At 40.0% G+C, this 26,711-nt stretch overlaps 1 protein-coding gene across 1 annotated transcript in view; it reads right to left on the reverse strand.

Moving 5' to 3' along the window:
- Positions 1–26,711, reverse strand: part of FAM184A (family with sequence similarity 184 member A) — a 2,724,106-nt gene that overhangs the window by 1,747,882 nt on the left and 949,513 nt on the right. The gene's annotated exons all lie outside the window — the stretch shown is intronic.

The raw sequence follows: 26,711 nt of genomic DNA on the forward strand, positions 1-26,711 counted from the left end.
TATACCAATAGCTTTATTAAGTGTTGTCCAGTAAAATTATTTTTTTAAGGAACAGTTAAGTGTTTAGAAAGGCAGCCATCAGGATACTGTCTCCGATGATTTGCAATGCATAAACATAATTTCACTACAATCTTTTTGCATCTTACCTAATGCCATGATAGAACCACCCCCCCCAAAAAAAGGCAGTGTTCTAATATACACATCATTTTCAAACTACCCCTGGCCTCCCACAAAACTTGAAGCCTCTCCATTAGAAAACAACTGCTTTACAGAAATTAGGCTAAAATACATGAGATGCTGCTTCCCACCAACCCTAATGCTAATACCTTTAATACTACTTATTAAAACTACATCATACTACTTAACAATATATTAAGTACTCTTTAGTACACCTTGTAAGTCAGATGTAGTTAGGCTTCTAGGATGGCTGCACATTAACAACAGCTTAATTTCAGCTCTCCCAGTGTGAAAACAGAAACTCAGAAAAGAGAGGCAGTGAATTTGTCTTTTTTGAGTAAATATTAGTTTCTGCCTAGTAAGTACACTTCCTGAATGCCAGAGAAGAAGAAATTTAAAGAACCTGAAAGAAAATCAACCACAAATGTGAGGAGAACTGGCTGGGAAAAATCCTGCAGCAGTGCAGCAAAAAGCATTTCAAGCTCCATCTTTGGTGCAAGAAATGAATGCCAGTAATCTATAGGAAAAAATAAGTCAAATGTGCTCGGAGAAGATTGAAATAAATGAAACACTAAATGAGTATATCAAGTCAAATAAGAAAAAACTGAAAAAATGAAAGAAGCTTTAAACATATATTTAGATGAGTAGATAAAACTGCAAATAGTGGTTGAAATTAATAAAAGGCTGGCTGAGAATACTGCTCAAGAAGAGATGTTTCAAAAATGCTACAATTAGAGGACAGAGCATGTAGGGAAAACTGGAGATTTTCTGCTGTACCAGCAAAATTGGAAGGACCAGACTGTATTCATTTTAAGAAAGCACAAATATGCAACAGGACTGGTATTTCACAACAGGAGTTGTTAATTGAAAGTGCACATTGTATGTATGCTCCGGATCTGGCCATGAAAAAGCAACCAAGACCTATAATAGTAAGGATGCAATCTTACCAGCAAAACTTTTAGTTATGTACTTACCATAACTTTAGATGTTTGGGATCCATCTCGCCTACATTCTGTACTGATGGGCATGCTATAGGCCTCTTATTGGCTGAGCTATCTTTATCCCAGGATGCACCACCACTATTCCCCCAGATCTTGTTTGTCCGCATTCATGCACACATGCACAACTTGTTTATATAACATTGTTAGATGTTTCAAGATGAAACAACAGGATTCGGACCTTCTGATATCCTCTGATCTCCAAGGAAGGGGAAGGAGAATGGGCGAGATGGATCCCAAACATCTAAAGTTATGTAAGTACATAACTAAAAGATGTTAACATTCTATACTGATGGGACAGCATCCCTAGCACCTAAATCCTGGGTGGCTCATTGGAAAACACTCCTGAGCACTGTGGAACCAAATGAAGCTCGTCCTCTAGATGCCACATCCAATTTGTAGTGAAGACCATGTAGCTGCAGCACAAATGTCACTAATGGCAAGCTTAGAATGAAATGCTATCAAGTAGCCATAGCCCTTGTAGAATGAGCTTTGACAGAGGTGGTAAGCTCTTTGTTAGAATAAGAATAAGCTTGAGTAATACAGTCCCTGATCCATTTGGCAATAGTGACCTTTGTGACAGCTTTGCCCAATTTATTGTCTGCAAAGGATACAAACAACTGATCTGTTTTCCTTGTTTGTTTGGTCCTGTCTAAATAAAACGCAACTGCCTGTGGACATCTAGTGTGTGGAATATGTTAGAATATTTTGGAAAGAAGACTGGAAGTTCCAATGATTGTTGTAAGCAGAAACTGGAACAAACTTTAGGGACAAAGGAAGGATTTGGCCTGAGAGATACTCTGTCTTTGTGGAAAGCCACCAGAAAAGCTGTCTTCCATGATAGAAACTTTAGATCACATGTAGCCGAGATCCCATGGAGGTGCAGGATGAGAAATCGGAGGTCTTAATAGAGCAGCACCTTTCAAGAAGGTCTTACACAATCTGTTGCTCATTAAAGGTGGGTTTATGGATTCATGAAAATTGGAAATCGCTGCCAACTGGACCTTGATGGTAGAGACTGATGAGCCTTGATTGAAAAGAGAAGTTAAAAATTTTAGTACTTCTGCCACGGAATAGAGATGGGGTCGTTGAGCCCAAATAGCAAATCTTTTCCATTTGCTAGAATACAGTTTCTTTGTAGCAGACTTATGGGCGAAGATAATATGTGTACAACCTCTGGATCCAATGTATGACTCCTGACTATATAGGGAAGAGGAGGAGCCGAGCAGTCAATTTTAAGGTGTGCAGGGACTGGTGGAATAGTCCCGACTGATGAACCAAAAGGTCTGGAATCTGATCCAGGAACCATGGACCTAAACCATACCAGTAAGGAGCAATTAAGATCATTTTGCTCCCCAAGAGAGATGCCTTTAGGATGTCTGCAAAGGAGACATCACCCCTCTGCATCATCGAGATCAGTGTTTGATGTAAGAGACTCATCAGGATCTCTTCCTGGGGGTTCTTCCAAAGAGGCTTCAGAAGGACCTCCAGGAGGGGCGGGACCACCAGAGTCCTGGGAGGGTCCCACCTCTGTGGCCATGACAGTGGATGGCACCCGCCGCCCGACGCACCAAGAGGGAGACTCACCAATGGTGCTGAGACTGTTGGAGGAGGAACCATAGTGCACCCTGTCAATGTCCGAATCAGACATCTTGGATGATCTGGAGATAAAGCTTCCCCGAAGGATGGCTTAATTAACCCTTGAGGATTAATTTGTTTTCCTCTCCTGGAGGACTCTTGATGAGAACTTTTAAAACCGGAGGTCTATGCTCTTTAGACATACTAACTCCGAAAACAGTACCTGTATAAAGAGAATTACAATAAACTAAGAAAACAACAAGAACAACAATATAAAAGTTTGTTTGTTTTACACAATACAGGTGATCAAACCACACAGAAAGAGAGAGAGAGAGAGTCAAGACCCTCTAACTTAAATGGATTTCTCAACAAAAACTTATCAATACACAACAATAGCTGTTAAAACAGCTTTTGGGTTTAAAGCAAGGAAATTTCTGACAGGAAAAAGCCTAAATAAATTAGTGGTGGTGCATCCTGGGATAAAGATAGCTCAGCCAAATCAGCTCCGAGCCCATCAGTACAGAATGTAGGCGAGATAGGATCACATAACATCGAGCTGTTTCTGACAAAACTGTGGTAGAAGGACAAAGTACTAAAACATGCAGACAGTAGACTGTTTGTGAAAAATGATTGATCACTGTACACCAGGCAGCAGAGGAGTACATTTATTCCAACTATCTGGGAATGTCTAGAAGCAGGTTTGAGATTCAAGCTACTGTATCCAGCTATCTTCAGAATATATTTTTTCTTGGAGGATCAAAGTCATTTTTTGTTAGAGTACATGTAAGGAAGAAATACAAAAGTTTGCCCAACAAAGAATGAGCTATCAAACTGAAGGGGACTCTGCTTCTTATTCTTCTGATAATAAAGGTCATAGAAACACTAATTCAGTGAAACCTTTTCAAATGCCCCAAAAGAAAATGTTTTGAAACACAAAGAAAAGCACAGGAGTTGACTAGAAGAACAGGAGTTGACTAGAAGAACAAGGAATATGTTGGAAAAGAAACAGAGACTGGAGTTGGGGAGATGGAGATCAACATGAAGAAAATCAGCAACTCAGAAATTAATCAATAAATGTGAGATTACAAAGCAGCAATCATATTTGTGAAATATGGTGGAACAAGATAATGCAGAAATGCCCTTTTTCGACTTGTTTAAACTTGAAGGGCATTCCAAAGCATATGCCCTACTTCATGTCATTAATGTCTGGAAGAACATCAAGGAGAAGGGAAGACGAAGGAAAGAAGTAACTGCAAGTAAAACAATTTTTGTTCTTAACAATATTTTATACAACATGATGTATACTGCAAGTTATGTAGCAAGGCATTTTCAGTTATTTTGAGTGTTATGGGGATAGTAAAGTAAACAGGTGCCATTTTCCCTACTTTCTTTTTTTCTTGTTTACTTTTAAGAGATATAGGCAATGCAACATAAACAGAGAAGAAAGACTGGACAAAAGCATGTTTAAGGTAACAGGCTGTAATTTTAGCTTGTTGAGGTGAGAGACTTTGTAAACGTATAGCGTATGAAATAAGTAGAATTGAAATTATTTTTATACTTTTGAATAGGGAAATGACTGGATTACAGCTCTTGGCTTGATGTAACAATGGTTTTAAGTGGAAACAAGTAAATAAAAGGGGTCTATGTTCAGCCATCGAATGAAACTTCTATCGAACAGCTGAACATTGAACCTTATCCATCGACCGTTCATTCAGTGAATGTTCATTTCATTGAGGGAAAAGTAACTAGTTGTCCAGCACTTCCCCATCTGCCCTTTTCCACACTGTAGAGCACTCTTGTAGTTGGTATATATAGTTGAGGGGTGTGGGGGTGAAGACCCCTACCTGGGTGGGTTTGAAATACTGTGGTGGGGCACACAAGGAAGTGGTGGCCAACTAGGTATTTTCCTCATCGATAAAATAAATGTTCACTGAATGAACATTTAATGGATAGGGTTCAATTGTTCAGCCATTTGATGGAAGTTCCATTCAATGGCTGAACATAGACCCAAATAAAAGAACACTGAATGTAATGAAAGATTTCCCTTTAGTAAATATATTTTCACAGTGCAATACAAGAAGATTGTAGGTGAAGGCAACTGTGTATCTAGTTCTCATGTTTCTATGGAGACAATCCAATAAGGAGCAATACAAATAAAATACTTTTTCTTTCAGTAACTAAAAGATAATGTTTTCTGAAAGCATACAATTTGTTTTCTATACCTGGGAGAGTAATAAAGATAAGACAAAGACAGCACTTAGTGTGAGTAGAAGCATAGACTGTATCATGCATCTTAGCATGGACAACCTTCATTATAGTTTAATTAAAGCCTCTGAGTGTGGCTGTCAATATAGGTCACATTCCTATTAGGAGGGCTAAACTTCATTATTTGAAGATGTACATAGTTTTCTCTGTTTGTAGTAAGTTAATACTTTCAAGGGGTGTTTTTGGGGTTGTGTTTTTCTTTTGCTGGAAGGTTTTCATTAAAAGAAAAATTCTTGTAAGATGTGACATAGGCTCAAATGGATATGACAGGAAACACCCGTACAAACATTAGTGTGTGTGTGTGTAACACAAAAGCTGAAACTTGACATTTAGAAAGAAAAAGCTTACAGGTGAGGACTAGAATTTGATTTGCAACAGTGATGATGTATCTGGAGGCCTAGAAGGGAAAATATAACAAAAGAGAGTAGATTTTTGAAGAAATTTGTGAAAATATTTGGTATGGAAGATGTGACTTCAGTAGTAGGAACTCAGAGAATTTCCATATTATTCCCCAAGGTACATACATTCAGCTAGGTTAGACAGAAATTATACTTCACAGGAACATGCACATTTATTTTGAAAGTTTTGATACATGTAATAGCTATGTCAGATCACACATCAATAATAACTAAAATAAAAATGATGGATAATGAAATAAAATTGAGACACTGGTGCTTCCCACCTATCTGTTAAATAGAGGGGAATTTAAGGAATGAGAAATGGAAATTATTCGGGAGTTATTAGGGAAGATAGAAATTTCTTTAGAAAATATAGCTACAAAGTGAGATTAAATGAAAATGGAGTTTAACAACAGGGTAGAAATAAAAGAGAGAGAGAGAGAGGGGCATGGTTAAGAAATAGCCAAAATTATTTAGAGGGACTGACAAAGGTTAAGTATTGCGGAATAAGGAGCATCTCACAGAACAAGAGGAGGTGCAACTCCAGAGTGCTAAGGAGAAAGTAAGGGACTACCGGGATAATATGCATGACTTTAGAATGACTATTGTTAAGCAATTGTTTTTTGATAATAAAAAGAACCACGACCAACCAAGTATTTCCGAAGCGTTTTAATGATCCACACACTAAGCACTTTCACCATCAACAAATGGCATCATCAGAGTGAATGGAATCAAATTAAACCAATGCTTTTATACATATTGGTTGAACACTATTCCAATTAACCAATGCGTAAATTACCGTGTTCTTAAAGAAGCATGTGTCAACAAATACAGTCCCAACCTCTAAATTAACAATGATTGTAAAAGATACACATAAAATACATAAAAATACATATAAAAATGTGCATATCTAATAATTTACTTTATAATTTATACACTTAAGTCATATGTCATTTTGATGTCTACATAACATTTGCCTTTTGCTTCAATACTGGTTTTAAGGAGATGTATTCATTAAGCCCGGGTGGCATAAAGGCATTTAACATAATCTGCCATTTATATTCCAAAAGTTCCACCTTAATTTTTCATCTCCTCCTCTTTCACTGAACAACACCCTGTCTATGACAAAAATACAAATCTCCTAAAGTTAGTACACTTTGTACTGTGTATATATAAAGCATTGTGTGTATCATGACTCTTGATAGCCCTAAGGTGCTCACCTATCCTGTCTTTTAATCTCCTAATAGTCTTACCAACATAGTAAGCACTACAGTTGGTACACGTGGCTAAATAAACCACCTTAAGTGTGTTACAATTAACTCTACCTGGACAGGAGATGGTTCTATTATAACCTTGCACACTAACATACGGGCCATCATTGATGTACCTACACATCCTACAAGTACCACATCTACTCATTTTGGAAATAGTATTTTTTATAGTCTGCTGTTCCAAAAATTCTTTGATATTTCTACCCCTTGAGTAAACAATTCTGGGAAACCTACCAAAAAGATTTTTAAGTTCACTACTGAAACAAATGTCCCAAGCTGTACGTACAACTTCCTCAATACCTTTTATTTGGCTATTGTAGGTTAACACTAAAGCCCTAGAATTAAATGAATCTTGTTGTTTGGATGTTATCACATTGTCAATGCTTTTTACCCCGAAAATAGGGGGAAACAATGTATTTCTCTTATTTAAAACCTCTTTACATATTCTAGTCAACAACTTAAGAGGATAGCCTCTTTCCAAGAACATCCCTATCAAAATATATAATTCTTTTTCCAAAATTTTATTATCATTTATAAGTCTGGACAACCTTACCATTTGCCCCTTTACAATACCCCTACGCTGATGCAAAGGGTGACAACTACTGTAATGCCGTAGTGAATTACTGTGTGTTTCTTTCCTATATATTTTACTCACTATACCATCTGAACTTTTTAATAGAGTAATGTCCAAAAAATCTGTTTGTTCATCACTCCATTTACTGGTAAATTTAAGGAAGGTAGTTGTTGTATTTAGATATTCTACAAAACATTTAACTTCTTGTTCATTACCTTTCCAAAGAATCAGGACATCATCTAGGAATCGGTTGTATAATAATATTTTTTCTTTATATATAGAATTCAAAACACATTGTTCCTCCCAGTGGAGTAAATCTAAGTTGGCAAAAATAGGGGCACACTTTGCCCCCATTGCCACACCAAAATTTGGTGGTAAATCTCCCCTTCAAACATCAAGTAATTGTTTTTAAAGTACTATTTCCATGCAAGATACAATGAAATTCACATTGTCATTACTCGAACATTTACTTTTGACCAAACTTTCAATAAAATAATCTATGCCTTCTTCATGGGGTATAACCGTGAACAGATTTATCACATCAACAGTTAAAAAAGACCATTCAGTGTCTAAACTTTGAAAATCCTTGCTTAAGCTCCTTGAGCAGCAGAGCTATCTGATCATCATCATCATCCATCATATCCATCATAATCACCTGAACCATCAACCTGAAAAATCCAAATCCTAACAAATCTTATCTACCTATCCTTATCCAAAATCCCTAATCACAAACTAACAAATCATCAACAACAACACAAGAACACAACAACAGGAGGAGAGATTTTCTTTTTTTTTTCAAAACATGGATTCAACTTCCATCTGAACTGACTTCAATTCCTCAAATTCTCAATTACTCTATTTAAAAAAACTAAACAAAAAACAAAACAAAAACTCCCCATGTTACACCACCCTGACCAACACTGACCAACCTACTTTGACATACTCATCTAAAATCTCTCATCTCTCTCTCTACTCTTAACTTAACTTTATCCATTTTTTTTTTTTTATTTTTTTTTTTTTTTTTTTTTTACCTATTTTTCCCTCTCTCCTCACTCACTACTACTACCTACTCTTTTTAAACTGACTCATCACTACACTACACTTACACTAAACACCCCCCATATATTTTATTTAACCTTCCTCTTTTTATATATACACTTTTTACTAACTTCTTTCCTGAACTACTAATTTTTTTTTAGCAACAACATAAATGTACCGTCTTATTTGGACATATATCCAGCTAGACTAGCCCGGTCAACAAATGTAAAATAAAAATAAAATAAATAAAACTTTGAAAATTATTGAACCTTTGCAGGCAATGCCAAGAATCCTTTAAAATGTGTTGGGCCCCTGTCACAACCCGCTGTGTTTTCTTATCCACATAAGCTGCCAACGGTTCCATTTTAGAGCCTCTAGATGTAACTATAGCTCTAAACGGTGGATTGTTTAAATCTTTATGTATTTTTGGGATTCCAAACACAGTGGGGTTGACTGGGTAATCAAATTTCAAGTAATTGTACTCATCTCCATTGATTGTTCCCTGATATAATGCATCCAACAAAAACAAATCAATTCTATGGTAGGCTATATTTACCTCGTTTACAGAAACTCTCAAATAGGTGGTGGTGTCATCCAAGATGTTTAACATTTTAGCTGTATAATCAAATTTTGACATGATGACAGCCCCCCCACCTTTATCTGGTTTCATAACTCTTAATTCACTATTAGTTGCCAATTGTACTAGAGCTTCTCTTTCACTTCTATTTAAATTGTCATCATAATACACTTTTTGATTCATTTTTGTATTATTAATCAACCCACCAATACACATTTTCTCAAATGTCGCCACTTCATTGTTGTATGGTGGAATAAAAGTATTCTTTCTGTTCATACCCCTTGGTACCATAACATTTGCTGGGATATCAATTGTTTCAGTAGAATCTTTAAAAAATATCGCCAAATTTAACTGTCTAGCATATAATCTAATATTAGAATAAATTTTCACAACATTAGTTTTAAGTTCCGGTAAAAACGAAAAACCTTTACTCAAAACATCATGATGGTTTTCTTTTATGTCCATGGCACTATAGTTATACACATTAAACCCTGATTTTTTATATACTTTAGCCATAGGCAATGCATTAACTTGTGTACATAAAGAGTCATTGGTAATGTCCAACAAACTTTCATCATTATTGTCCAGCAAATTGTTGTAACTGGCTGTAGGTGTTCCAATAGTATCATCTACGTCTAATATCTCTTCCTGTTGTAATTGTTGTTGGTCCACTGTCTCCTCATCAGATATCTGTTTCTCGTCTTTGGTGGTTGTTCCTATTGTGGCCCAGTGTAATACTGGTTTTGTTCCACCCCTTCCCTCCTGTTTTGTAAACGTTCTGACCTCCTTAACTGTGGAGATCGATCTAAAAATCATTCTGACCTACATCATTGTCTGCTGTCCCTTCATTATATTCATCGTGTACATCCACATTATTATTTTCATTGTTATTAGTCCTATCTCCCCTCTTTTTATTGTTGTTACCCGGGGGATAAGCCACATTGCTTTTATAATCATACATATCCCTAGATAAATTTCTAACCTTGGTTTTAACACTTTTTTCAACATATTGTTCCAAATTGGACAAAACAGACTGATAATTCTTAATATATTGAGTAAATAATAAATCATTCACAATACTTTCATTTAAAGAAACAACTTCTTTTTCAAGTGCCAACAACTTACTTTGATTGCTTTTAACAATAATGTCCATCATTTGTAATCCAGTTTTGTCAAACAAGTCCACTAACTCTTTGTATGCCTGTGTACCTTCAACAGTCCCATTCGGTAACTTCCATAACCTGAATCCTTTCGGCACTTACCTCAGTGCCATGGATTTATTAAGAAATGCATTGTCGAGTTGCAGGCCTCTGTATTTTCGACACACTCCCTCGAACCATTCAATTTGCTTCTTTAAGGTCAAGGTAATCCTTCCCTCCTCATTTGGGGCCGAGAAGTCCAATTTGGGTAGGCAAAGCCATTGCTGGATATCCCTTCCTTTTTGTCGACTACATCCGTCATTGTTAACATCTCGTTCACCATCACCTATGGAGTTGTTCACCACCTCGAGTGCTGGCGGTGAATGCAAAGTAAACCAGAAAAGGGTATCTCAGTATTGTGGAACATTCTGGGACAGTTTCAAGTCTTTTCGGGATAAAAAATAATTGAAGATAAAACAAAGGCAATAGCTCTAAACTATGTACCCACACATGAATTAGTTCAACAATACTCACATTTATGGGGACATGATAAAATGAAGTACTGTTATGGCAGCTAATGATATATAGGAGGAGACTAAACAAAAAATACAAGAACTAAGAAACTGGAAGCTCTGTCTTATGGATACGGATAGCAAGATACAAGTAGTAAAAATGTTTTTAGTCCCTTTAGTTTTATACCCAGGTCAGGCATATTATTATCAGCCAGAGGAGAGGTGGTGGATAGCAATTAATAAATAGTTGAAGGATTTTTATCTGGGAGGGGAAAACAACAATAATCAAGTGGGATACGTTGATCCTTCCAATACAACAAGGAGGTTTAGGGTTACCTGATGTGAAGGGATATTTCAGAGCTACACAGTTAAAGCTCCAATACATAGCTCAAGCAGAAAGCTACAAGTTTAAGTGGAAAGGAGTGATGATGATGACTTGGGGAAAATCAAGAAATGAGGGAACAACTGAATTTTGGATGCAGATCCCATGGAGAATAGCACTAACCACACAGAATATTATATTCATAAAGTAGCAGAAAGTATTCTAAGACCCTAAGAGCTAAACGAGCAAGGGAATGGAAAACTGAGATTCTGCCCATAGTGATGAGTGCATTTAGGTGTATAGAAAATAGGCAATATGGGGCTAGAATTTATTGGAGAAAACTGACAGAGGAACCAAGGTACTGAAAGCAAATAATTAGGGAAGGAAATGTAACAGAATGGGAAGAGGACAAGTGTATATTTGGACTGCAGGCTAAAGATTTCCTTCCCTGTCAAGGATTGATATCAGGATATAGGTAAAGAGAAAGGAATATGGGGATCCTAAGTGAAAGACGGGGAGTAGTAGAACTTTTAATAGAATCCAGAACACAGATGCTGCTATTAAAAAAGGGAATTAGTAGGGCATATAAAATATTACACAATAACTACAGGAATCAATCAGAGGAGGTTAGACAGGCTTGGGAAGAGAGAAGGGATAACATTTCACAAAGAAAGATGAGAGGATATATGTATGGCTCCCAAATATGAAACAAAGTCTCAGAGATTTAGGATTTTTGTAAATGTTTGCATAGGTATTTTTATACCCCCAAGCAGACTGCAAAGAACTGCTCATCAGGTAGACCGCAAATATTGGAGGTGTGATGGGGAAGAAAGAGAACATTGGGAACATTTTTTTGGGAATGTAACGAGTTGGCAGAATACTCTTGTCAAAAATGCTGGGCGACCACATAGTTGCAACTAAGGAAATTATTTTTTTGAGCAGTGATGCATAATAGGAATTGTCAAGGCATAGTAAGCCTTGCTGAGTTTAATTCTGGTGGCTGCCAAAAAAGCAATTACTAGAAAATAGAAATCAAATTCCAAAACAACTGTACCAAAAGTAGTGAGTGCGGTAATAGAAGTAAAAGAACTGGAAGTGGAATCTTTAGAAAAGGGTAGGAGCAAATTATATAGAAAAAGTGGGAATTATGGGAATAAATGCAGAACAATGTTTTGGAAGATGAATAAGGTTTAAGAGGAGGCAGGAAATGAATGAGCTACATAATGGTCTAATGCTCTAATGACAATGACCTTATTATATTTGATATATAGTGTTTGCAACTAAACAGATATCAATGCAGTTTTTCAGTTATATCAATGTTTGATTGGCTATGTCATAAGTGATAATTCAATAAAGATGGTTCTTGTTTAAAAAAAATAAGACAGGTGTAGTTACTTAACTGTTTTCCTGGTTATGTTATGTCAAGAAACCAAACAAAACCCACTAGTCCTTTTCGACTGAGCGGGTTTTGTTTGGGCTCTTATGTTTGTACATATGTTTTGTGATTCTTGGTTTTAGTTCATGCTATGTCAAGTGCTGTTCCATTTCTAGATTTATGTATGCATGGTTATTTTTAGTTGGACTTTCCCAGTAAACAAATGTTAATTAAATAAAATAAATAAATTGTATTTACTTTATCCTAATTTCAACCAAACGCCAGGCTATTTTTAATTATTTGTTTTATTTTGCATTTTTTGAATGGGTTAGGCTCAATAAGCCTGACCCACTTTCAGGGGGGACCTGTGGTGGCACTCATACTGACTACATAAATTCAGTCAGGATACCAGGGAATTTCTTCTACTTTTCCTTCATTTACACAAGGAACAGGAAGAAGCTGATAGAGGTAAAAGGTAGTATTCATAAAGAGTCTGAAGCTGAACAGTGCATTCTCTTCAGTCTGATAGACTGGCACTTCTCATCAATTATCTAAATCATAGACATGCACAGTTATTACACCTCTGAATCCTATTAAAGTCCTACTGTGAACATCCACAAATCACTTTCCACACAGTTTGAGCAGCTGTAGATGGATGTCCTATTGAGTATACTATACCTCTATAGCACTTTGATACATCACTAGAGTCTGATAAGTCAGGGAAAAAGAAGTTATGTACTTACCATAACATTCTATGTTTGTTGTCCTTAATCTCACCTTCCTTCTTGCTGTTTGGGTTCGGAGCCGATCCTCAGCTCCGACTCGGCCGTATACTACAGCTCAAGAGCTTTTACTGGCTCGTGGCTAGCCCCTATCTCAACATGCCTAGCGGTAGTTACCCAGATCTCATTTGTGATAACCCAGCACTAGACCATGCACGTAGAAAAATACTCTATTTCACATATAAGAGAACACCTGCATATAAAGGAGTAAACCATCAGCAAGAGTAAGAAGGGAAGACTAGGACTTACCAAATGGTATGGTAAAGGACAGTGTAGCCAATAAAAGGGAATTCCTCTTGATCCTCCAAGAAGGGGAAGGAGGGTGGGATGCAAGAAGGAAGGCGAGATCAAGGACAACAAACATGGAACGTTATAGTAAGTACATAACTTCTTTATGTTATGTTGTCCCTATCACGCCTTCATACTTGCTGTTTGGGACTGCATCTCCAGCACCTGTTTCTTGGGTGGCTCACTGGAAAAAAAACTCTTCAGGACCGTGGAACCAATGGATGCCCTGTGCCGGGAGGCCACATCTATTTTGTAATGAGTGATAAAGGTATGAGGATTAGCCCATGTAGCTGCCGCACAGATCGACCCCAAAAGCAGTCAGCCTTGAAAAGCAATAGAGGTAGCCAAGGCCCTAGTTGTGTGTCCTTTAATTTTTCCTGGAAGTTTTTAGTTGCAAAAATCATAGATGTAGATTATAGTGTCTGAAAGCCACTTAGATAAAGTCACCTTTGAGACTGAACAACCTTTCCTATTCTCTGCACAGGATATGAACAATTGGATGGATTTTCTGAAGTCCCTGGTCCTAGGTAAATAAAAATGTAACTGTCTATGAACGTCCACTTGATTGGAGTTTACACTCTGCCTTGTTGCCATGATTGAGGAAGAATACAGGAAGCTCTATGGATTGATTCAAATTGTACTCTGAACACACCTTGGGTAAGAAAGAGTGGATGGCTGTAAGAGAAACTCTATCTTTGTGGAAAATCAAGTATGGGGGTGAATAGATAAGGCCTGTAATTCTGAAACCCACCTAGCTGAGGCAATGGCAGTTAAGAAAAGGGTCTTCCATGTCAGAAATTTCAGTGGACAAGAAGTAGATGGCTCAAAGGGGGGGAATCAGAGCATCTAAAACTAAATTGAGGTCCCAAGGGGAGAGGTTCTATTACTGGAGGTCTTAAGAGGGTAGTACCTCTTAGGAATGCTTTACATAGCCTATGGGACATGATGTTGGAGTCCATTTCTCCCACATGGAAATTAGAAATGGCAGCCAGCTGAACCCCGATAGTAGCTGCCGCTGCTCTTCGCTCAAAGGTTTCATCAAGAAATTTGAGAATCTTTGAAATGGGTGCAGTAAAGGGATCAGTCTTGTTTTTGCTTGCCCAACAAGAGAACCTCTTCCATTTACTAGCATAACGTTTCCTTGTAGCGGGCTTGTAGAAGGAAATTAAAATCTGTTGAACTGCCGGAGAAACATCAGGAAGTCTGGCTAAGACCAGAAGTGGAGAAACCAAGCTGTCAGCTTGAGAGTTTGAATGGAAGGATGGAAAGCACTCGACTGATGCATCAGGAGATCTGGAAATGGATCCAGGATCCAAGGCTACCCCTACAGATGAGGCCAAAGGAATGGGAACCATATCTGACGAAGCCAGTAAGAGGCAATGAGGATTAACTTGCAACCCAATGACTGTGCTTTCTGAAGAACCTTAGGGATCAGGGGAAATTGTGGAAAGGCATAAACCAGTCCCCGGGGCCAATCATGAACAAGTGTGTCCTTGGGCGACTGTCCCAGTGGTGGGACTAGGGCAAAGTAGCTGTGCATTTGTTGTTGAGGGGGGTGGCAAACAGACTGCAGCACGACTGGCCTCATTTGTGAAAAATCAAGTCCGCAACTTCCTGTTTCAGGGACGACTCGTGAGGCATCAGAATAGCCCTGCTGAGCTTGTCCACTATCACGCTGGATTTCCCCAGAATGTGCGTTGCAACCAGAAAGCGCTGGGAAGACATTGCCCATTGCCAAACTCATAGAGCCTCTTGACACAAGGGATAAGACCTGGTTCCGCCCTGTCTGATGATGTACCAAACTACTGACATATTGACTGTCTGAATTGCTATAGTCCCCATAGGTAGGGAGTCTCGAAGTGCTTGCAATGCCAGAAGCACCACTCTCATATCTAGGACATTGATGTGTAAGTGATACTCATGTTCCTGTCAAGTCCCTTGAACAGTCGGTCCCAGATAATGGCCCCCCCATCTGGGAAGTGTCCATGGTCACTGTGGCTACAGCTTGGTGGGTTAGAAATGGTCTACCCATTGACACCAGAGGGGAGTGAAGCCACCATGCTAAGTCCTTCTTATAGGACTCAGTCATCCAAATCTGATGTGAAACTGGTAAATCCTGGAATGACCACTGAGCAAAAAGGAGCCACTGCAGAATTCTCATGTGGAAGTGTGCCATAGGGACCAGAGTAATTGCTGCAGCCATAGAACCCGAGCCCTTGAGGACAAATCTTGCCTGGATTCTCTTGTTTGCCATGAGGAATGAAACTTGATGATGAATGGTTAACTCTTTCGTGAGATAGTTTTGCTATCATGGCCCTTGTGTCTAAATCTGCCCTTTTAAATGTAATATACTGACAAGGCAACAAGGCAGACTTTTCGTAGTTTATGGTGATGCCCAGTTGTGTACAAGTGTGAACAGTGGAGTCCCATGCCTCAATCAGTTGATGCTTGGTGGTGGCAGTGAGGAGTCAGTCATCTAGATATGGAAACACCCGGAATCCTAGACCCTCAGGTGAGCTATGACTACTGACATGCATTTGGTGAACACTCTGGGGGCTGTAGTGAGACCAAAGGGCAGAGCTCTGAACTGGTAATGACTGGCTCCCAACCGAAAGTGTAGATACCTCCTGAATCACCTGCTAATTTTTATGTGGTACTACGTATATTGGACCCAAAAAGGGAAGAATGGACTGCACTGTTACCATCCAGAACTTTGTTTTCTTGACTGATTTGTTCAGTTGCTGACATCCAAAATGGGCCTCCAGTCCCCTGTCTTTTTTGGAACTAAAAAGAACCTTGAGTATGTTCCGGATTCGGTTTGCGGGGACTTTTTTGATGGCTCTTTTTTTCTAGCAACCTTTGAACTTCTAGGTTTGCTTGATCCTGAAAACTGGGTGGAACATCTGGGATTGACTGTTGTTTTCTTGTAAGAGGTGGTTGGGAGAAGGGAATTTTGTAATCCCTGGATATTATCGATAGTACCCATGTATCTTCCGTGATTGTTTGCCAGGCTTTTGGGTACAAGGAAAATCTTCCCCTGGCTGCCTCCAGAGGTGGACAGTTGGGCCTCCTTTCAGGAGCACTGGAAGGGCCTGCCAGAGAAAGCATCTCTGTTGGACAGATTCTGCAGACCACCCCTTCCATGGGATCAGCATCTCCCATTATTATTTCCCCCTCTGCCCCTGGGGAAAAATCTCCACGTGTGTCAGGCACAACTCCCTGAGATTTCTGAAACCACATCTTCCCGCTCTTTTGACCTTTGGGGTAAGGTCTGGAAGGAGTGGAAAAATGTACTCCCATGGCAGAGAGAGTTTTGCCATCCCATTCACACCTGGTAAGAGTCTCTTTTACTTGAGGTCCAAACAGTGATGAGCTGTCAAAGGTGGTGTTGGTAAATGAGGACTTGAAGGGCTCCGCAAATTGACAAAGGCACATCCAGGAGTGTCTACGCAATGCAACTATTGTGTCTGCTGCCCTACTCGCTCCATCTGCTGTGTAAGAAATCAGCCACAAGGAGGAGTTAACTACAGAAGTCAAGGTCGCAAGCTGTGAAGCTGCCTTGCCTGCAGCTCCTTCAGCTGTAGGATCCTGTAGGGTATCTCCTGACTCCTTTAGGAGATCCCTCTGAAGGCGTGTAAAGTGGGACAAACAGTTGAGTGACCTGAGAGTAAAGGCTGCTGAAGAAAACATATGCTTCCCATATCTGTCCATCATATGGGACTCTCTGTTTGGCAGGTGGACAGAAGAAGAGGCCTCCACTATTTCCTTGTTGGTGGCTGTTGCTACCACCATAGCATCAACAGGCACACCCTTTAATAGAAAAGGATTATCATCTGGAGCAGTTATAAATTTATTGGGCCTCCTCGGAACTGCTTCCATAGTCTCTGGAGACCTCCATATCTTCCAAATCACTAGGGCCAGCAGGGGGTCGAAAGGCGGAGACACCCAACAGGTGGAGGGTCGGGAACCAAATGCATCCAGGTACACAAACTCATCCTCAGAAGGGGAAAGGGATTTCCAGCCACCCCTCTGTCTAAGGATTTCCAGGATGTCCGAAAAAGAGACAGCCTCAGAGGGGGACCGTGGGGACCCTTCTGAGTCCTCCAAGTCCGTGTCTGAAGTGAGGGACTCAGGGGAGTCCAAATGCATCCTCTTGCATTTTTTCTTCTGAGGGACCTCCTCTGAGGGGTGCTCTGGGGAGGTTTTGGAAGAGGTGGGGGTCACCCAATGAGGTGTCCTGGAACATGGGTTCCCTATGCTGGGGGGAGAGGAGGTTTGGAGGCAGACACCTGCAACCGCAGGAGTAAGATCCAATGAAGCAGTGGGTTGAGTGGTCTCAGACGACAGCACACTCATCACCTCAAAGACACCACGTTCCCGGCCAGAAAGAGTCCCCTGCTTTGAAGAAACCAGAGATCTCCTCCGAACCAGATGGCTCTGTGATGTAGGAGCTGAGCTCACCTGCACCAAAGCTCCGAGAGGGAGAGTGGGGTTGGACAAGGGTCCGATGCCACTTTCCCCCTCGGAGTCGATGAGAGAACATTGGCCCCCAGATCTATTGATAGACTGAGTTAACGAGGAGATCGGAGTGATAGTTGGAACTGAGAAACCGGTGGTAATCGTAACCGATGGTTCCACCACAATGACTTTCATGCACTTCGGCTCCGATCTCAAGGAAGTCAGAGGAGGACTCGATAATGGTGTTGGTTGGACTATCAGCACCATTTCCTTATGGGCTGGGCTTGATAATAATTTTGCTAATGCCGGTGTCTTGAGAAGCCTCTTCACCACCCTCTCCATATCATCATCCAAAACACTACTGGATAACCGAGAGGAATGGGTGGAAGACCGATGACTGCCTGCCATAGATTGCAAATGCAGAGACTGTGGAACAGACCACACTGGTTCCAGAGAAGGAGACCTGGTTCTCCTGTGAGTTCTGACTGGCTCTGAGACTGCTGATGGAGCCTCTGGAGAAAGAGCTTTGTCGGAGCCAACACTCGGATCTAACAAACCAGAAGTTTTGTCCTTTGCTTTGGATGAGCCTGTTTTTTGACTGAGTACCCTCAGAAGAAGCATCAAAGGGGCTCTTCTAAAAGCCTCACAAAATCAACTTATTTTCCTCTCCCGCAGAACCGAAGAACTAAAAGCATGATATATGTAACACGAGTCCTGCAGGTGGACAGCCCCTAAGCAATAAACACAACTCGTGTGCCTGACCATAAGGGGCATCTTTTGCAGCACGAGTCACACTTTTTAAAACCTGAAGGTTTTGTCTCTTTAGTGGAATCCTTAGACATACCATCAAATAACTACAACAGACACCAAGAATATTAACAGTAACAATAAAACAGAACTATCTATAACTATGACTATAAATAACTTTTTTAACTTTTTTTTTTTTTTGGAAAGGAAAGAGGAAGGAGGGAAGGGAAAGAGTCCCTAAGCTAAAATGGTGAACTCCCCCAACTGAGGAGAGCCTCTAACTTAAAAGGCTGCTCCTGGAAAGGTAGAGAGGAGTGAGAGAGAAAAAAGCCCTTTAAACACAGGGCTGAAAAGAGAAGAACCCTCTAAGCTAAAATGGGTTCACAAGGACATGGAAGGCCCAAAGAAAAATGATGGCCACAACAACAAAAATCAGCAAAGAATACACTCTAACACTCAATAATAGCCAGAAACTAACACTATCTTTAGCCAAAAATTAGAAATTAGCCAAAAAGAAGAAACACTTAGCCTGAGCCAGTATGAGTAATCTTGACACTGCAAGCAGCAAATGAGATCTGGGTAACTACCGCTAGGCATGTTGGGATAGGGGCTAGCCTCGAGCCAGTAAAAGCTCTCGAGCTATAATATACAGCTGAGTTGGAGCCAAGGATCAGCCCCAAACCCAAACAGCAAGAACGAAAGTGATATAGGGATAACATAACATCTAGTATTTACTGAAGTGAGTGAATGCAAGCCAGCTAAGAGCAATGTGCTCCACTCACAGGACTTGTGTAATATAAGCATTTTTTTCAATTACCCTACTAAGTTACTTCCACAACAGCCAGTTGCATTGCATTGAGGCCTAATTATGTAGACTGCTGCCACAAACTGCTGCATTCACTGTCACTTTTCCGTTGTATGTCAATGAACAACTGAACGATGATGGTTTCTGAATTGCTGCTTTCTTGCACACTGTTGGTTGCAATAATTTAGAAATACTGCCTAATTTTGGATGTTAGCTCAGATGATTTTGAAGTTGCTGTTTTAAATGTCAGTTGTACCACTTTGATGGAATTGGGGGAAATAAAATCAGAGATGAACTGGATAGCAAGAGAGCTGCTGTTATAGTACAAAGAATGTGGTAAATTATTTCAGGCTTTTGCAAGTTCCTAAGAGATGGTGGCTGGAGGAAAGCACATATGAAGGTCATGGCAGCCTGACTTTATGAAAGCAAAATAACTGCAGCCAGAGTAGGAAGCCACAGATTCCCTTGGTTTATTTTCTCCAAGTCTTTTGGGTTTCTAAAACCATGATGGGAATAGACCCCCTTCCTAAGTCAGGGTATGATTAGACTTCAGAAATTAGTATGGTCTCAGTCTTTCATGCTAGTCAACAGTCCTCTTCTCAGCACCCACAATGTGCACAGATTTGCTTCCTTCTGTAATTCATTTTGGGTTATGTGTATTGGTAGCATATTTTAGTACAACTATAAAATCTTTTTTGTTAGACCCATTGCTCCTACTACTATTGGAACTGGCTGGGTATCTTTCTTCCACAATGCTCTCGTTTCAGCTTGCAAATCCCAGTAATTTATGACTTTGTGTCTCAGTGTACATAAGACACTGTAATTAATGGATGTAGCAATTTCAATGATTAATGCTATTTTATCTTTTTTTCATGGACTACTGTATCTTGTACTCTTGCATCTATTTTTGAACTGTTGGTAATGGGTGATCCTATGTGATATAAACAAAAGTTATGTGCTCACCATAATGATAGATCTGTGTTGTCTATCTCCATCAGATTCTACTCATGGGACTTCGGATCCGACACTGGTCAGTTCCATAGCCCTTAGCCTGTCTTGGCTCCACCTCCCTTGCCCATAACTCCACGCTCCTCCAACAACTCCCCAGATCAAATTTGCCTCTTTAGTACAAATATAAAGATACAATATATCCAAACAGTCCCCACTACCTCCACAGATACAAGGAAAACACCCATGGGAAATGCAAGAATCTAGCCAAGCAGAATGAAAGAACCCCTGCTGTCTGGTCACCACAGAGGAAAGACTCACCAAATAAACAAGAAGGTCAGGGACAGGTGGTGGGAAAATTGAAGAGACAGAGAGACAACACAGATATATCATTGTGGTGAGTAAATAACCTTCATATCTGATGTTGTCTGCTCTGTCTGGATTCAACCTGTGGAACAGAATCCCCAGCCACAATTTTCCTGGAGGAACTAAGGAAGGATATTACACAACACAGGAGAACCAAAAGAAGCTCTGGACATGGAATGAATTCCAGCTTATGATGCGATACAAAAGTATGATGGCTTTGCCAAGTAGCAGTAATGCAGATATCATCCATAGGTACTCTAGAAAGAAATGTTGCAGAAGTAGCTACAGCCTTAGTTGAATGGCCTTTAGGCATTTATAGAGGAGCCTTGCCTTTCAGGGAATATGCAAACAAAATACAATCTGACAACCACTAGGACAGTTACTTTAGACAAAGGTGAGCCCATCCTGGATTTCAAAAAGGAGACAAACAACTGGCTAGATTTCCTGAAAGACTTGGTATTGTCAAAATAAAATCTTAGTTGCCTGTGCACGTCCAAACAATGCAGAAGGTATTCACTTTTGTTGAAATAACTGGGCATAAACACAGGAAAATGAATGGAGTTGTGAGGTTATTCTCAGAAGCTACCTTGGGTGAAAAATAAAGGTTCATGCAAACAGAAACCCTGTCCTTATGGACAATTAAGTAAGGAGGAGAAGAATCAAGTGTTTGCAATTCTGAAACCCTTCTATCAGAGGTAAAACAAAGTTTTCCAAGACAATAGCTTCAAATCTTAGGAGACTGAAGTTTCAAAAAGGGGGCCAGTCAAAAGCTGAAGAACAAATGGAAGATCCCAAGGATCCACCAGATCTTACACTGGTGGATGAAGAAGAAATGTACCTTTAATAGAAGCCTTAGAAATCTTGAAAGAAGCCAAAGGCATGTTATCTCTACCCATATGAAAGTTAGCAGCGTGCCTTGATAGTAGAGAAGCTAGATCCTGAGCCAAACAACTCAACTAGGAAGCTCAAAACCTACTCCAAGGCAGCCGAGAAGGGGTAAAGTCCCTAGGCCTCCATCCACAAAACAAATCTTTTCCATTTACTGTTATACACTTTTCTAGTGGATTTGTTCTGAGAACAGGACAATATATAAACCATTGCCTGCAAAAGCATAGGATTCCTGGCCATCATGGTAACTGGGGGAACCATGAGGTCAACTTGAGGGACTACAGATATGTGGGATCCAGTCCAGCTGGATGAGACATGAGATCTGGAATGGGATCCAACACCCAAGAGTGTGTTTCAGAAGAAGAAGGGAAACCACACCTGGCGAAACCAAAAGGGGGAAATGAGGATCACTGAGGCTCTGCAACAGGCTGCTTTCTGAAGAAACTTCACTATTAGGAGAACTGGGGGATAAGCGTAAAGGGTTCAAGCAGACCTCAGAGTATCCCTGGATGTCTGTCCTGGAGGGGGAACAATGGCATAATAGCTGTTTGTGTTGGATTAGGACTCAAACAGGTCACAACATAGAGTGCCTCAGTGCCGAAAAATCCAAGCAGCTACTGTCAGACTTAGGGACCACTCATGAGCCAACAGGATGTTCCTGCGGAGGCTTTTGGCTAGAATCCTGGACTTACTTGGGATATGCATTGCTACCAGGAAATGGTGAGAGGAGTTCTCCCACTACTAAAGCTTCATGGCTTCCCAACAAAAGGGGTAAGAACATGTTCTCCCCCATTTGTTTAGATATCAGATGACTGACATGTTATAGTTCTGTACTGCAATCACACCTCTGAGGAGGACATCCTGAAAAGCCTGCAATGCTAGGAGGACCGCCCTCATCTCCAAAATGTTGATGTGAATGTAAGCCTCTATGGAAGACCAGCACCATTGAACCATCCACCTTTCAAAATTATGCCTCCACCCCAGGAAGGAGATGTCCGTGGCTGAAGGAGAAGGAATTACAAATGGTCTCCCTTGTATTATTAATGGAGACTATAACCACCACTGAATCTACTCATGGCATGTTCTCATCATCCATAATGGGAAATCCAATGGATATGTTAGGACAGACCACTGAATGGCCATAGTCCACTGCAGGGCCTTCATGTGATATATGGGTAGAGGGACCGGTCCTACTGATGCTGCCATATGACCCAGAAGCCTTAGAAGTGAATCAGCCAGAGCTTTGAGAATTAAATGCATTGACAGGGCCTGAACTGAAAGACTAAAAACTCTGGAGCTTGGCAGCCTGGCTATCTGATGGACCATGGTAAGATGATACACTATGAATTCTCTACGACTTGTACAGGCTGAAGGCTTGACTTGGGGTAACTATCTGTGATGCCTAAAGCGTCCCATAATTCGGGCAAAGAATCCCTGGCTGAGATCAATGATGCCTTTGTGGGGGTGGTGAGGAGCCTATCGTCCAATTACAGGAAGACAATGCAGCCAGAGTTAGACTGTGACCGCAGTCATGCATTTAGTAAACATCCATGGGGCTGTGGGTGAAACTAAATGGCAGGTCCCTGAACGGATAGTGATTGGCTCCCAGCCAGAAGTGAAGGAACCTCAGAGAATGCCAATCTATTTTGATGTGATGGTAGATGTCCTTGAGGTCTATCAAAGATGTCCACCCGTCCTTCAGAAGAGATACTATGGACTGCACCATGATCATCCAGAAGTTGGTCTTTTTGACAAACTGTTTCAGCTTACTCAGGTCCAAGACTGGTTTGAGGTCCTTTGTTTTCTCTGGTACTAAAATGAATCTGGAATAGACCCCAGATCCTATCTGGTCTGATGGGACCTCTTGGATGACTTGATTTGTGAGCAGCTTTTGGATCATTGTCACTGAAAAGCATCTCTGATAGGATGAAACATCTGGGATACCTTTTGGAACTTTTACAAAGGGGATAATATAACCTCCAGATATGACTCAACACACCCAGGTGTCTGAGGTGATGGCCTCCCAAGCTTTGGGGTGGACATCTAGATGACCCCCTACTGCCTCCAGAGGTGAGCGATTGGGCAACAATTCAGGATCGCTGAAAGGGTTGACCAGAAAAAGCCCTATGGAAACCCTGATTCTTTGCACCACCTCTGCCCCTCAGTCAGCATCCATTATGATCCCCCCTCCCTGCTCTCAGAAGAAACCTTCTAGAGGAGCATCCTTGGAAGAGAACTGTGACTTCTTGAAGAACAGTCACGTACACCCTTATCTGATTCCTAGAGAAGGATTGCTAGGGGGTGGAAAAGTGAACTCGGATGGTGGACAGTGTCTTCCCATCTTGTTTGCTCCTTATCCATGTGTCCTTAATGTTGGGTCCAAACAAAGAGGACCCATCAAAAATGGCATTGTTGAAATATGTTTTGAAGCAGTCTGCAAAGTTACACAGCGGTAACATGTTAAAGAAAATTAGTGTCACATAACTTTAAGTTTAGAGATGTACAGAAACTTCTACCCAAAGTAAGAGGAGGTGATATTTTAAATGAAACTGAGATCAGAAAATATAAAAGGATTTTAAGGTCACACTCTGACAAAGCACCTGGGTTGAATACATCTGCCAGCCTGAAACCAATCTTTAAAAGTAGACAAGTGAGGCTGAAGAAATAATAAAAAGTAATAAAAAGCAGATAAATGATGCTGAAGTAATTTAAATGTTTGTTTTTTTGTTGTTAATATTTATTGAGTTAACTTTATTCTAGCTATAGCTGTTGTGATTATTTATGATACTGTCATTTTAAATCTTCAAGAATAAATTTGAATTTTAGATAAGAATGATTTTTATTGGTCATCAGGATTATGTGATGTGTATAAAATTATGAGTTAGATTCTTGCATTTTATTACACATTGAAAAAGGGAGTTATCCTGAAAGCTCTGTATGTTGTTATTATTACAATTTGAGAAAATGAACTCTGGTATTGAGATCCCATCCTTTGCACATATTACATGGGTTGTACGAGGCCTGACACTTCAGAGAATGCAGTAAGGTTATCTCCCAGGCCATCACTGCCAACTGGCAGAGAAGGTATGATTTTTTACCCCATTTGTATGTTCAAATACTACATGCCTGTGGTGTTGTCTGTGACCAATAAAAGGGGACCTGGAGACCATAAATTCTGAAGACATTTTAAGGTCTGAATCACTGCTAACATTTTTTGACATTTATGTTCTTTGTAACATCTGAATGACTCCATTTGCCTTGCATTAGAACTGCCCTAGACACTGTTCCCTATGCAGAATCTGAAGAGTCAATCTGCACTGATTGAACTGGGGACTGGAGAGAGATGGGCAGGTCTGGATTGAGAGACATCTGATCCCTCCTTCACTGCACTGTGACTCTCATTTCATAAACTCCAGCACTGGTGCCTGGAACTCCCAAGACAGCAAGTAATGGGTCCAACAATTTTTAAAGTATCATTGAGTCTTTCTCATTTAGAGTCTGGATAATAGTGTCATGTGGATCTTCGATGCTATGAAAGATAGAGTTTTGAGAAACTCTCTTGCTAAGGCCACTTCTTGAAGAGGGAAATCCTAGAAATGTTATGAAGGGTCAGGACTTCATCTTCTGGTAGAAAGGCCATAATTTTTGTGTGTCCATTACACCCCAATTAGACAATTCTTTCTGAAGGTGCGAGACAGGACTTTTCTGGGTTCAACCTGAGGTTGGGAGCAGTTGGAATGCGATCATAAGCATCCTTCAAATGTAAAGGCACCATAAAACAGTTGTGTGGAAGAAGGGGATAGGACCATCTACAGAGTGAGCATTTTGAATATGGGTACTCTCAGAAAGTTATTTAGGCATGTCAAATCTAACATTAGTTTCCATGGTAGCTACCTTTTGTATACCAAAAGATTCTGGTGCAAAATCTTTTTTTTTTTGTGGTGCAGGACATAGTACTATAAACCCTGCTTGCAACTTATGAAGGAGTACTGGAGAGAACAGATGTGTGTGATCTGGAAGGGCCAGATGATTTCCCTGAAGGGAGGATTATTTTCTGTTCACTGCTAAAAGTATCCTCACTGAATTATTCTCAGCATCCATTTGTCTAAGACTATTTGTGGACAGACTGATAGGTTGAATGAAAGCCTGGAAAAAGAGAAGAGGGATGAGGAATAGGAGAAAGAGATGGGATGCCCTGAGTCTTTGCATAATCATTCTTTAGCAAGGGAATGATATTTTTAGGAAATTAACCCCCCTTTATTTGATTTGAAAGCATTATTCTCCTGCCATTTCCTCTTGGTACCCCAAATCTTGTTAGGCTGGAATTTTTACTTGTTCTGTCCTTTGAAGTTAGATGCTTTGTTAGGGAAGAACCTGTGAAAATTAAACAATCCAGATACTCCATGCATCAATTTACCTCTGTAATGTCATTGTTTGAGAATCTGGGTAGCAGCAAGACCAACGCAAATTCAGAATTTAAAGGACCATTTAAGATCTCATTTTTTTAGATTTTCAAAAAAATTCTTGTTATGTAACCAAGCATAACTTCTCAATACAACAGATGCAGCTGCATTTCTAGAAATAGTGTCCACACCTCCCAAGACACTCCTCAAAGTATGTTTCGAATCCAGAGTTACATTAGAAACAATCTCATACATATAACACTTCTTTTCAGTAGGCAAAAGTAAAGCAAAGTTAGCTAAACCTCTTAGTGCATTGTAAAATAAATTTATACATTATGTCCTGATAATTTAAAATTCTAAAGAAAAGAATTCTGAAGTTTAAAGGCAGAATTTCAAGACTAAGCCAACTATTTTCCCTGACAGTCTAACCCTAATAGCCAATTTTATACAGAAATGTATAGTTAGAAGAAACCAAGGCTTAGAGTTGGCAACTAGAGAAACCACAGCTGGGTCAGAGAGCTGCATGATCAGAGTACACCTTGGTTTACTAGCCAAATGGGGTTTTTCATGCAGTTTTATAAACATCTGTTAAGGCCAGTAACAGAGGAGGAACAACCAAAACATTTAGAATCTCATTCTCAATAAGATCATAAACTCCGCCCATCTCTGGCATAGTTCCAGACTGCTTCCAGTCAAGTACATCTCTAAACTATGTGGAAAGTGAACACCTGCTTAGGTTTTTGAATCTGTTCACCTTCTGTTGAATCAGATTGGACAGACTCAGAGCATGCACTGCTGTCTG

The sequence above is a fragment of the Protopterus annectens genome, chromosome 1.part1 (assembly GCF_019279795.1).
Source record: "Protopterus annectens isolate FY-2018-M chromosome 1.part1, PAN1.0, whole genome shotgun sequence".
Taxonomy (NCBI): domain Eukaryota; kingdom Metazoa; phylum Chordata; order Ceratodontiformes; family Protopteridae; genus Protopterus; species Protopterus annectens.